Here is a 12,725-nt window from a genome sequence, read left to right as displayed (position 1 = left end):
TCACGGGGTTTTGCGCATTGTATAGGTGTGTGTTACATTACATTCACTAGTAGGAGTGAGAAAAGCATCACGGGGTGGTGCGCCTTGTATGGGTGTGTGTCACATTACATTCACTAGTAGGAGTGAGAAAAACATCACGTGGTGGTGCGCCTTCTATGGGTGTGTGTCACATTACATTCACTAGTAGGAGTGAGAAAAACATCAAGGGGAGGTGCGCCTTGTATGGGTGTGTGTCACATTACATTCACTAGTAGGAGTGAGAAAAACATCACGGGGTGGTGCGCATTGTATGGTTGTGTGTTACATTACATTCACTAGTAGGAGTGAGAAAAACATCACGGGGTGGTGCGCATTGTATGGGTGTGTGTTACATTAGATTCACTAGTAGCAGTGAGAAAAACATCACGGGGTGGTGCGCATTGTATGGGTGTGTGTTACATTACATTCACTAGTAGCAGTGAGAAAAACATCACGGGGTGGTGCGCATTGTATGGGTGTGTGTTACATTACATTCACTAGTAGCAGTGAGAAAAACATCAGGGGATGGTGCGCATTGTATGGTTGTGTGTTACATTGGATTCACTAGTAGCAGTGAGAAAAACATCACGGGGTGGTGCGCCTTGTATGGGTGTGTGTTACATTAGATTCACTAGTAGCAGTGAGAAAAACATCACGGGGTGGTGCGCCTTGTATGGGTGTGTGTCACATTACATTCACTAGTAGGAGTGAGAAAAACATCACGGGGTGGTGCGCCTTGTATGGGTGTGTGTCACATTACATTCACTAGTAGGAGTGAGAAAAGCATCACGGGGTGGTGCGCCTTGTATGGGTGTGTGTCACATTACATTCACTAGTAGGAGTGAGAAAAACATCACGTGGTGGTGCGCCTTGTATGGGTGTGTGTCACATTACATTCACTAGTAGGAGTGAGAAAAACATCAAGGGGTGGTGCGCCTTGTATGGGTGTGTATCACATTACATTCACTAGTAGGAGTGAGAAAAACATCACGGGGTGGTGCGCCTTGTATGGGTGTGTGTCACATTACATTCACTAGTAGGAGTGAGAAAAACATCACGGGGTGGTGCGCATTGTATGGGTGTGTGTCACATTACATTCACTAGTAGGAGTGACAAAAACATCACGGGGTGGTGCGCCTTGTATGGGTGTGTGTCACATTACATTCACTAGTAGGAGTGAGAAAAACATCACGGGGTGGTGCGCATTGTATGGGTGTGTGTCACATTACATTCACTAGTAGGAGTGAGAAAAACACGGGGTGGTGCGCATAGTATGGGTGTGTGTCACATTAGATTCACTAGTAGCAGTGAGAAAAACATCACGGGGTGGTGCGCATTGTATGGGTGTGTGTCACATTAGATTCACTAGTAGGAGTGAGAAAAACATCACGGGGTGGTGCGCATTGTATGGGTGTGTGTCACATTACATTCACTAGTAGGAGTGAGAAAAACATCACGGGGTGGTGCGCATTGTATGGGTGTGTGTTACATTAGATGCACTAGTAGGAGTGAGAAAAACATCACGGGGTGGTGCGCATTGTTTGGGTGTGTGTTACATTACATTCCCTAGTAGCAGTGAGAAAAACATCACGGGGTGGTGCGCATTGTTTGGGCGTGTGTTACATTACATACACTAGTAGCAGTGAGAAAAACATCACGGGGTGGTGCGCCTTGTATGGGCGTGTGTTACATTACATTCACTAGTAGCAGTGAGAAAAACATCACGGGGTGGTGCGCCTTGTATGGGCGTGTGTTACATTAGATTCACTAGTAGCAGTGAGAAAAACATCACGGGGTGGTGCGCCTTGTATGGGCGTGTGTTACATTAGATTCACTAGTAGCAGTGAGAAAAACATCACGGGGTGGTGCTCCTTGTATGGGCGTGTGTTATATTAGATTCACTAGTAGGAGTGAGAAAAACATCACAGGGTGGTGCGCATTGTATGGGTGTGTGTTACATTAGATTCACTAGTAGGAGTGAGAAAAACATCACGGGGAGGTGCGCATTGTATGGGTGTGTGTTACATTAGATGCACTAGTAGGAGTGAGAAAAACATCACGGGGTGGTGCGCATTGTATGGGTGTGTGTTACATTATATTCACTAGTAGCAGTGAGAAAAACATCACGGGGTGGTGCGCATTGTATGGGTGTGTGTTACATTACATTCACTAGTAGGAGTGAGAAAAACATCACGGGGTGGTGCGCATTGTATGGGTGTGTGTTACATTACATTCACTAGTAGGAGTGAGAAAAACATCACGGGGTGGTTCGCATTGTATGGGTGTGTGTTACATTAGATTCACTAGTAGGAGTGAGAAAATCATCACGGGGTGGTGCGCATTGTATGGGTGTGTGTTACATTACGTTCACTAGTAGGAGTGAGAAAAACATCACGCGGTGGTGCGCATTGTATGGGTATGTTTACATAACATTCACTAGTAGGAGTGAGAAAAACATCACGGGGTGGTGCGCATTGTATGGGTGTGTGTTACATTACATTCTCTAGTAGGATTGAGAAAAACATCACGGGGTGGTGCGCATTGTATGGGTGTGTGTTACATTAGATTCACTAGTAGCAGTGAGAAAAACATCACGGAGTGGTGCGCATTGTATGGGTGTGTGTCACATTAGATTCACTAGTAGGAGTGAGAAAAACATCACGGGGTGGTGCGCATTGTATTGGTGTGTGTCACATTACATTCACTAGTAGGAGTGAGAAAAACATCACGGGGTGGTGCGCATTGTATGGGTGTGTGTTACATTAGATGCACTAGTAGGAGTGAGAAAAACATCACGGGGTGGTGCGCATTGTATGGGTGTGTGATACATTACATTCCCTAGTAGCAGTGAGAAAAACATCACGGGGTGGTGCGCATTGTTTGGACGTGTGTTACATTACATACACTAGTAGCAGTGAGAAAAACATCGCGGGGTGGTGCGCCTTGTATGGGCGTGTGTTACATTACATTCACTAGTAGCAGTGAGAAAAACATCACGGGGTGGTGCGCCATGTATGGGCGTGTGTTACATTAGATTCACTAGTAGCAGTGAGAAAAACATCACGGGGTGGTGCGCCTTGTATGGGCGTGTGTTACATTAGATTCACTAGTAGCAGTGAGAAAAACATCACGGGGTGGTGCGCCTTGTATGGGCGTGTGTTACATTAGATTCACTAGTAGGAGTGAGAAAAACATCACGGGGTGGTGCGCATTGTATGGGCGTGTGTTACATTAGATTCACTAGTAGGAGTGAGAAAAACATCACGGGGAGGTGCGCATTGTATGGGTGTGTGTTACATTAGATGCACTAGTAGGAGTGAGAAAAACATCACGGGGTGGTGCGCATTGTATGGGTGTGTGTTACATTACATGCACTAGTAGGAGTGAGAAAAACATCACGGGGTGGTGCGCATTGTATGGGTGTGTGTTACATTACATTCATTAGTAGCAGTGAGAAAAACATCACGGGGTGGTGCGCATTGTATGGGTGTGTGTTACATTACATTCACTAGTAGCAGTGAGAAAAACATCACGGGGTGGTGCGCATTGTATGGGTGTGTGTTACATTACATTCACCAGTAGGAGTGAGAAAAACATCACGGGGTGGTGCGCCTTGTATGGGTGTGTGTTACATTAGATTCACCAGTAGGAGTGAGAAAAACATCACGGGGTGGTGCGCCTTGTATGGGTGTGTGTTACATTAGATTCACCAGTAGGATTGAGAAAAACATCACGGGGTGGTGCGCCTTGTATGGGTGTGTGTTACATTAGATTCACTAGTAGGAGTGAGAAAAACATCACGGGGTGGTGCGCATTGTATGGGTGTGTGTTACATTACATTCACTAGTAGGAGTGAGAAAAACATCACGGGGTGGTGCGCATTGTATGGGTGTGTGTTACATTACATTCACTAGTAGGAGTGAGAAAAACATCACGGGGTGGTGCGCATTGTATGGGTGTGTGTTACATTACATTCACTAGTAGCAGTGAGAAAAACATCACGGGGTGGTGCGCATTGTATGGGTGTGTGTTACATTACATTCACTAGTAGCAGTGAGAAAAACATCACGGGGTGGTGCGCATTGTATGGGTGTGTGTTACATTACATTCACCAGTAGGAGTGAGAAAAACATCACGGGGTGGTGCGCCTTGTATGGGTGTGTGTTACATTAGATTCACCAGTAGGAGTGAGAAAAACATCACGGGGTGGTGCGCCTTGTATGGGTGTGTGTTACATTAGATTCACCAGTAGGATTGAGAAAAACATCACGGGGTGGTGCGCCTTGTATGGGTGTGTGTTACATTAGATTCACTAGTAGGAGTGAGAAAAACATCAAGGGGTGGTGCGCATTGTATGGGTGTGTGTTACATTACATTCACTAGTAGGAGTGAGAAAAACATCACGGGGTGTTGCGCATTGTATGGGTGTGTGTTACATTACATTCACTAGTAGGAGTGAGAAAAACATCACGGGGTGTTGCGCATTGTATGGGTGTGTGTTACATTACATTCACTAGTAGCAGTGAGAAAAACATCACGGGGTGGTGCGCATTGTATGGGTGTGTGTTACATTACATTCACTAGTAGCAGTGAGAAAAACATCACGGGGTGGTGCACATTGTATGGGTGTGTGTTACATTAGATTCACTAGTAGCAGTGAGAAAAACATCACGGGGTGGTGCGCCTTGTATGGGTGTGTGTTACATTAGATTCACTAGTAGGAGTGAGAAAAACATAACGGGGTGGTGCGCCTTGTATGGGTGTGTGTTACATTAGATTCACTAGTAGGAGTGAGAAAAACATCACGGGGTGGTGCGCCTTGTATGGGTGTGTGTTACATTACATTCACTAGTAGGAGTGAGAAAAACATCACGGGGTGGTGCACCTTGTATGGGTGTGTGTTACATTAGATTCACTAGTAGGAGTGAGAAAAACATCACGGGGTGGTGCGCCTTGTATGGGTGTGTGTTACATTAGATTCACTAGTAGGAGTGAGAAAAACATCACGGTGTGGTGCGCCTTGTATGGGTGTGTGTTACATTACATTCACTAGTAGGAGTGAGAAAACCATCACGGGGTGGTGCGCCTTGTATGAGTGTGTGTTACATTAGATTCACTAGTAGGAGTGAGAAAAACATCACGGGGTGGTGCGCCTTGTATGGGTGTGTGTTACATTAGATTCACTAGTAGGAGTGAGAAAAACATCACGGGGTGGTGCGCCTTGTATGGGTGTGTGTTACATTAGATTCACTAGTAAGAGTGAGAAAAACATCACGGGGTGGTGCGCCTTGTATGGCTGTGTGTTACATTAGATTCACTAGTAGGAGTGAGAAAAACATCACGGGGTGGTGCGCCTTGTATGGGTGTGTGTTTACATTACATTCACTAGTAGGAGTGAGAAAAACATCACGGGTTGGTGCGCCTTGTATGGGTGTGTGTTACATTAGATTCACTAGTAGGAGTGAGAAAAACATCACGGGGTGGTGCGCCTTGTATGGGTGTGTTTTACATTACATTCACTAGTAGGAGTGAGAAAAACATCACGGGGTAGTGCGCCTTGTATGGGTGTGTGTTACATTAGATTCACTAGTAGGAGTGAGAAAAACATCACGGGGTGGTGCGCATTGTATGGGTGTGTGTTACATTAGATTCACTAGTAGGAGTGAGAAAAACATCACGGGGTGGTGCGCATTGTATGGGTGTGTGTTACATTAGATTCACTAGTAGGAGTGAGAAAAACATCACGGGGTGGTGCGCATTGTATGGGTGTGTGTTACATTACATTCTCTAGTAGGGGTGAGAAAAACATCACGGGGTGGTGCGCATTGTATGGGTGTGTGTTACATTAGATTCACTAGTAGGAGTGAGAAAAACATCACGGGGTCGTGCGCATTGTATGGGTGTGTGTTACATTACATTCACAAGTAGGAGTGAGAAAAACATCACGGGGAGGTGCGCATTGTATGGGTGTGTGTTACATTAGATGCACTAGTAGGAGTGAGAAAAACATCACGGGGTGGTGCGCATTGTATGGGTGTGTGTTACATTACATTCACTAGTAGGAGTGAGAAAAACATCACGGGGTGGTGCGCATTGTATGGGTGTGTGTTACATTACATTCACTAGTAGCAGTGAGAAAAACATCACGGGGTGGTGCGCATTGTATGGGTGTGTGTTACATTACATTCACTAGTAGCAGTGAGAAAAACATCACGGGGTGGTGCGCATTGTATGGGTGTGTGTTACATTACATTCACTAGTAGCAGTGAGAAAAACATCACGGGGTGGTGCGCATTGTATGGGTGTGTGTTACATTACATTCACTAGTAGCAGTGAGAAATCATCACGGGGTGGTGCGCATTGTATTGGCGTGTGTTACATTACATTCACTAGTAGCAGTGAGAAAAACATCACGGGGTGGTGCGCCTTGTATGGGGGTGTGTTACATTACATTCACTAGTAGGAGTGAGAAAAACATCACGGGGTGGTGCGACTTGTATGGGCGTGTGTTACATTACATTCACCAGTAGCAGTGAGAAAAACATCACGGGGTGGTGCGCCTTGTATGGGCGTGTGTTACATTACATTCACCAATAGGAGTGAGAAAAACATCACGGGGTGGTGCGCCTTCTATGGGCGTGTGTTACATTACATTCACCAGTAGGAGTGAGAAAAACATCACGGGGTGGTGCGCCTTGTATGGGTGTGTGTTACATTACATTCACCAGTAGGAGTGAGAAAAACATCACGGGGTGGTGCGCCTTGTATGGGTGTGTGTTACATTAGATTCACCAGTAGGAGTGAGAAAAACATCACGGGTGGTGCGCCTTGTATGGGTGTGTTTACATTAGATTCACCAGTAGGAGTGAGAAAAACATCACGGGGTGGTGCGCATTGTATGGGTGTGTGTTACATTAGATTCACCAGTAGGAGGGAGAAAAACATCACGGGGTGGTGCGCATTGTATGGGTGTGTGTTACATTAGATTCACTAGTAGGAGTGAGAAAAACATCACGGGGTGGTGCGCATTGTATGGGTGTGTGTTACATTACATTCACTAGTAGGAGTGAGAAAAACATCACGGGGTGGTGCGCATTGTATGGGTGTGTGTTACATTAGATTCACTAGTAGCAGTGAGAAAATCATCACGGGGTGGTGCGCATTGTATGGGTGTGTGTTACATTAGATTCACTAGTAGCAGTGAGAAAAACATCACGGGGTGGTGCGCATTGTATGGGTGTGTGTTACATTACATTCACTAGTAGGAGTGAGATAAACATCACGGGGTGGTGCGCATTGTATGGGTGTGTGTTACATTACATTCACTAGTAGGAGTGAGAAAAACATCACAGGGTGGTGCGCATTGTATGGGTGTGTGTTACATTACATTCACTAGTAGGAGTGAGAAAAACATCACGGGGTGGTGCGCATTGTATGGGTGTGTGTTACATTACATTCACTAGTAGGAGTGAGAAAAACATCACGGGGTGGTGCTCATTGTATGGGTGTGTGTTACATTACATTCACTAGTAGCAGTGAGAAAAACATCACGGGATGGTGCGCAGTGTATGGTTGTGTGTTACATTACATTCACTAGTAGGAGTGAGAAAAACATCACGGGGTGGTGCGCATTGTATGGGTGTGTGTTACATTACATTCACTAGTAGCAGTGAGAAAAACATCACGGGGTGGTGCGCATTGTATGGGTGTGTGTTACATTACATTCACTAGTAGCAGTGAGAAAAACATCAGGGGATGCTGCGCATTGTATGGTTGTGTGTTACATTAGATTCACTAGTAGCAGTGAGAAAAACATCACGGGGTGGTGCGCCTTGTATGGGTGTGTGTTACATTAGATTCACTAGTAGCAGTGAGAAAAACATCACGGGGTGGTGCGCCTTGTATGGGTGTGTGTCACATTACATTCACTAGTAGAAGTGAGAAAAACATCACGGGGTGGTGCGCCTTGTATGGGTGTGTGTCACATTACATTCACTAGTAGGAGTGAGAAAAGCATCACGGGGTGGTGCGCCTTGTATGGGTGTGTGTCACATTACATTCACTAGTAGGAGTGAGAAAAACATCACGTGGTGGTGCGCCTTGTATGGGTGTGTGTCACATTACATTCACTAGTAGGAGTGAGAAAAACATCAAGGGGTGGTGCGCCTTGTATGGGTGTGTGTCACATTACATTCACTAGTAGGAGTGAGAAAAACATCACGGGGTGGTGCGCCTTGTATGGGTGTGTGTCACATTACATTCACTAGTAGGAGTGAGAAAAACATCACCGGGTGGTGCGCATTGTATGGGTGTGTGTCACATTACATTCACTAGTAGGAGTGACAAAAACATCACGGGGTGGTGCGCCTTGTATGTTTGTGTGTCACATTACATTCACTAGTAGGAGTGAGAAAAACATCACGGGGTGGTGCGCATTGTATGGGTGTGTGTCACATTACATTCACTAGTAGGAGTGAGAAAAACACGGGGTGGTGCGCATTGTATGGTTGTGTGTCACATTAGATTCACTAGTAGCAGTGAGAAAAACATCACGGGGTGGTGCGCATTGTATGGGTGTGTGTCACATTAGATTCACTAGTAGGAGTGAGAAAAACATCACGGGGTGGTGCGCATTGTATGGGTGTGTGTCACATTACATTCACTAGTAGGAGTGAGAAAAACATCACGGGGTGGTGCGCATTGTATGGGTGTGTGTTACATTAGATGCACTAGTAGGAGTGAGAAAAACATCACGGGGTGGTGCGCATTGTATGGGTGTGTGTTACATTACATTCCCTAGTAGCAGTGAGAAAAACATCACGGGGTGGTGCGCATTGTTTGGGCGTGTGTTACATTACATACACTAGTAGCAGTGAGAAAAACATCATGGGGTGGTGTGCCTTGTATGGGCGTGTGTTACATTACATTCACTAGTAGCAGTGAGAAAAACATCACGGGGTTGTGCGCCTTGTATGGGCGTGTGTTACATTAGATTCACTAGTAGCAGTGAGAAAAACATCACGGGGTGGTGCGCCTTGTATGGGCGTGTGTTACATTAGATTCACTAGTAGCAGTGAGAAAAACATCACGGGGTGGTGCGCCTTGTATGGGCGTGTGTTACATTTGATTCACTAGTAGGAGTGAGAAAAACATCACAGGGTGGTGCGCATTGTATGGGTGTGTGTTACATTAGATTCACTAGTAGGAGTGAGAAAAACATCACGGGGTGGTGCGCATTGTATGGGTGTGTGTTACATTACATTCACTAGTAGGAGTGAGAAAAACATCACGGGGTGGTGCGCATTGTATGGGTGTGTGTTACATTACATTCACTAGTAGGAGTGAGAAAAACATCACGGGGTGGTGCGCATTGTATGGGTGTGTGTTACATTACATTCACTAGTAGGAGTGAGAAAAACATCACGGGGTGGTGCGCATTGTATGGGTGTGTGTTACATTACATTCACTAGTAGGAGTGAGATAAACATCACGGGGTGGTGCGCATTGTATGGGTGTGTGTTACATTACATTCACTAGTAGGAGTGAGAAAAACATCACGGGGTGGTGCGCATTGTATGGGTGTGTGTTACATTACGTTCACTAGTAGGAGTGAGAAAAACATCACGGGGTGGTGCGCATTGTATGGGTGTGTGTTACATTACATTCACTAGTAGGAGTGAGAAAAACATCACGGGGTGGTGCGCATTGTATGGGTGTGTGTTACATTACATTCACTAGTAGCAGTGAGAAAAACATCACGGGATGGTGCGCATTGTATGGTTGTGTGTTACATTACATTCACTAGTAGGAGTGAGAAAAACATCACGGGGTGGTGCGCATTGTATGGGTGTGTGTTACATTACATTCACTAGTAGCAGTGAGAAAAACATCACGGGGTGGTGCGCATTGTATGGGTGTGTGTTACATTACATTCACTAGTAGCAGTGAGAAAAACATCAGGGGATGGTGCGCATTGTATGGTTGTGTGTTACATTAGATTCACTAGTAGCAGTGAGAAAAACATCACGGGGTGGTGCGCCTTGTATGGGTGTGTGTTACATTAGATTCACTAGTAGCAGTGAGAAAAACATCACGGGGTGGTGCGCCTTGTATGGGTGTGTGTCACATTACATTCACTAGTAGAAGTGAGAAAAACATCACGGGGTGGTGCGCCTTGTATGGGTGTGTGTCACATTACATTCACTAGTAGGAGTGAGAAAAGCATCACGGGGTGGTGCGCCTTTTATGGGTGTGTGTCACATTACATTCACTAGTAGGAGTGAGAAAAACATCACGTGGTGGTGCGCCTTGTATGGGTGTGTGTCACATTACATTCACTAGTAGGAGTGAGAAAAACATCAAGGGGTGGTGCGCCTTGTATGGGTGTGTGTCACATTACATTCACTAGTAGGAGTGAGAAAAACATCACGGGGTGGTGCGCCTTGTATGGGTGTGTGTCACATTACATTCACTAGTAGGAGTGAGAAAAACATCACGGGGTGGTGCGCATTGTATGGGTGTGTGTCACATTACATTCACTAGTAGGAGTGACAAAAACATCACGGGGTGGTGCGCCTTGTATGGGTGTGTGTCACATTACATTCACTAGTAGGAGTGAGAAAAACATCACGGGGTGGTGCGCATTGTATGGGGGTGTGTCACATTACATTCACTAGTAGGAGTGAGAAAAACACGGGGTGGTGCGCATTGTATGGGTGTGTGTCACATTAGATTCACTAGTAGCAGTGAGAAAAACATCACGGGGTGGTGCGCATTGTATGGGTGTGTGTCACATTAGATTCACTAGTAGGAGTGAGAAAAACATCACGGGGTGGTGCGCATTGTATGGGTGTGTGTCACATTACATTCACTACTAGGAGTGAGAAAAACATCACGGGGTGGTGCGCATTGTATGGGTGTGTGTTACATTAGATGCACTAGTAGGAGTGAGAAAAACATCACGGGGTGGTGCGCATTGTATGGGTGTGTGTTACATTACATTCCCTAGTAGCAGTGAGAAAAACATCACGGGGTGGTGCGCATTGTTTGGGCGTGTGTTACATTACATACACTAGTAGCAGTGAGAAAAACATCATGGGGTGGTGTGCCTTGTATGGGCGTGTGTTACATTACATTCACTAGTAGCAGTGAGAAAAACATCACGGGGTGGTGCGCATTGTATGGGTGTGTGTTACATTACATTCACTAGTAGCAGTGAGAAAAACATCACGGGATGGTGCGCATTGTATGGTTGTGTGTTACATTACATTCACTAGTAGGAGTGAGAAAAACATCACGGGGTGGTGCGCATTGTATGGGTGTGTGTTACATTACATTCACTAGTAGCAGTGAGAAAAACATCACGGGGTGGTGCGCATTGTATGGGTGTGTGTTACATTACATTCACTAGTAGCAGTGAGAAAAACATCAGGGGATGGTGCGCATTGTATGGTTGTGTGTTACATTAGATTCACTAGTAGCAGTGAGAAAAACATCACGGGGTGGTGCGACTTGTATGGGTGTGTGTTACATTAGATTCACTAGTAGCAGTGAGAAAAACATCACGGGGTGGTGCGCCTTGTATGGGTGTGTGTCACATTACATTCACTAGTAGAAGTGAGAAAAACATCACGGGGTGGTGCGCCTTGTATGGGTGTGTGTCACATTACATTCACTAGTAGGAGTGAGAAAAGCATCACGGGGTGGTGCGCCTTTTATGGGTGTGTGTCACATTACATTCACTAGTAGGAGTGAGAAAAACATCACGTGGTGGTGCGCCTTGTATGGGTGTGTGTCACATTACATTCACTAGTAGGAGTGAGAAAAACATCAAGGGGTGGTGCGCCTTGTATGGGTGTGTGTCACATTACATTCACTAGTAGGAGTGAGAAAAACATCACGGGGTGGTGCGCCTTGTATGGGTGTGTGTCACATTACATTCACTAGTAGGAGTGAGAAAAACATCACGGGGTGGTGCGCATTGTATGGGTGTGTGTCACATTACATTCACTAGTAGGAGTGACAAAAACATCACGGGGTGGTGCGCCTTGTATGGGTGTGTGTCACATTACATTCACTAGTAGGAGTGAGAAAAACATCACGGGGTGGTGCGCATTGTATGGGTGTGTGTCACATTACATTCACTAGTAGGAGTGAGAAAAACACGGGGTGGTGCGCATTGTATGGGTGTGTGTCACATTAGATTCACTAGTAGCAGTGAGAAAAACATCACGGGGTGGTGCGCATTGTATGGGTGTGTGTCACATTAGATTCACTAGTAGGAGTGAGAAAAACATCACGGGGTGGTGCGCATTGTATGGGTGTGTGTCACATTACATTCACTACTAGGAGTGAGAAAAACATCACGGGGTGGTGCGCATTGTATGGGTGTGTGTTACATTAGATGCACTAGTAGGAGTGAGAAAAACATCACGGGGTGGTGCGCATTGTATGGGTGTGTGTTACATTACATTCCCTAGTAGCAGTGAGAAAAACATCACGGGGTGGTGCGCATTGTTTGGGCGTGTGTTACATTACATACACTAGTAGCAGTGAGAAAAACATCATGGGGTGGTGTGCCTTGTATGGGCGTGTGTTACATTACATTCACTAGTAGCAGTGAGAAAAACATCACGGGGTGGTGCGCCTTGTATGGGCGTGTGTTACATTAGATTCACTAGTAGCAGTGATAAAAACATCACGGGGTG

This window comes from Cavia porcellus, unplaced genomic scaffold (genome assembly GCF_034190915.1).
Source record: "Cavia porcellus strain 051 isolate PalLab524CR breed Dunkin Hartley unplaced genomic scaffold, mCavPor4.1 scaffold_44, whole genome shotgun sequence".
In the NCBI taxonomy this organism is placed as follows: Eukaryota; Metazoa; Chordata; class Mammalia; order Rodentia; family Caviidae; genus Cavia; species Cavia porcellus.
The sequence above is the reverse complement of the archived record's forward strand: the minus strand, read 5'-3'. Positions refer to the sequence as shown.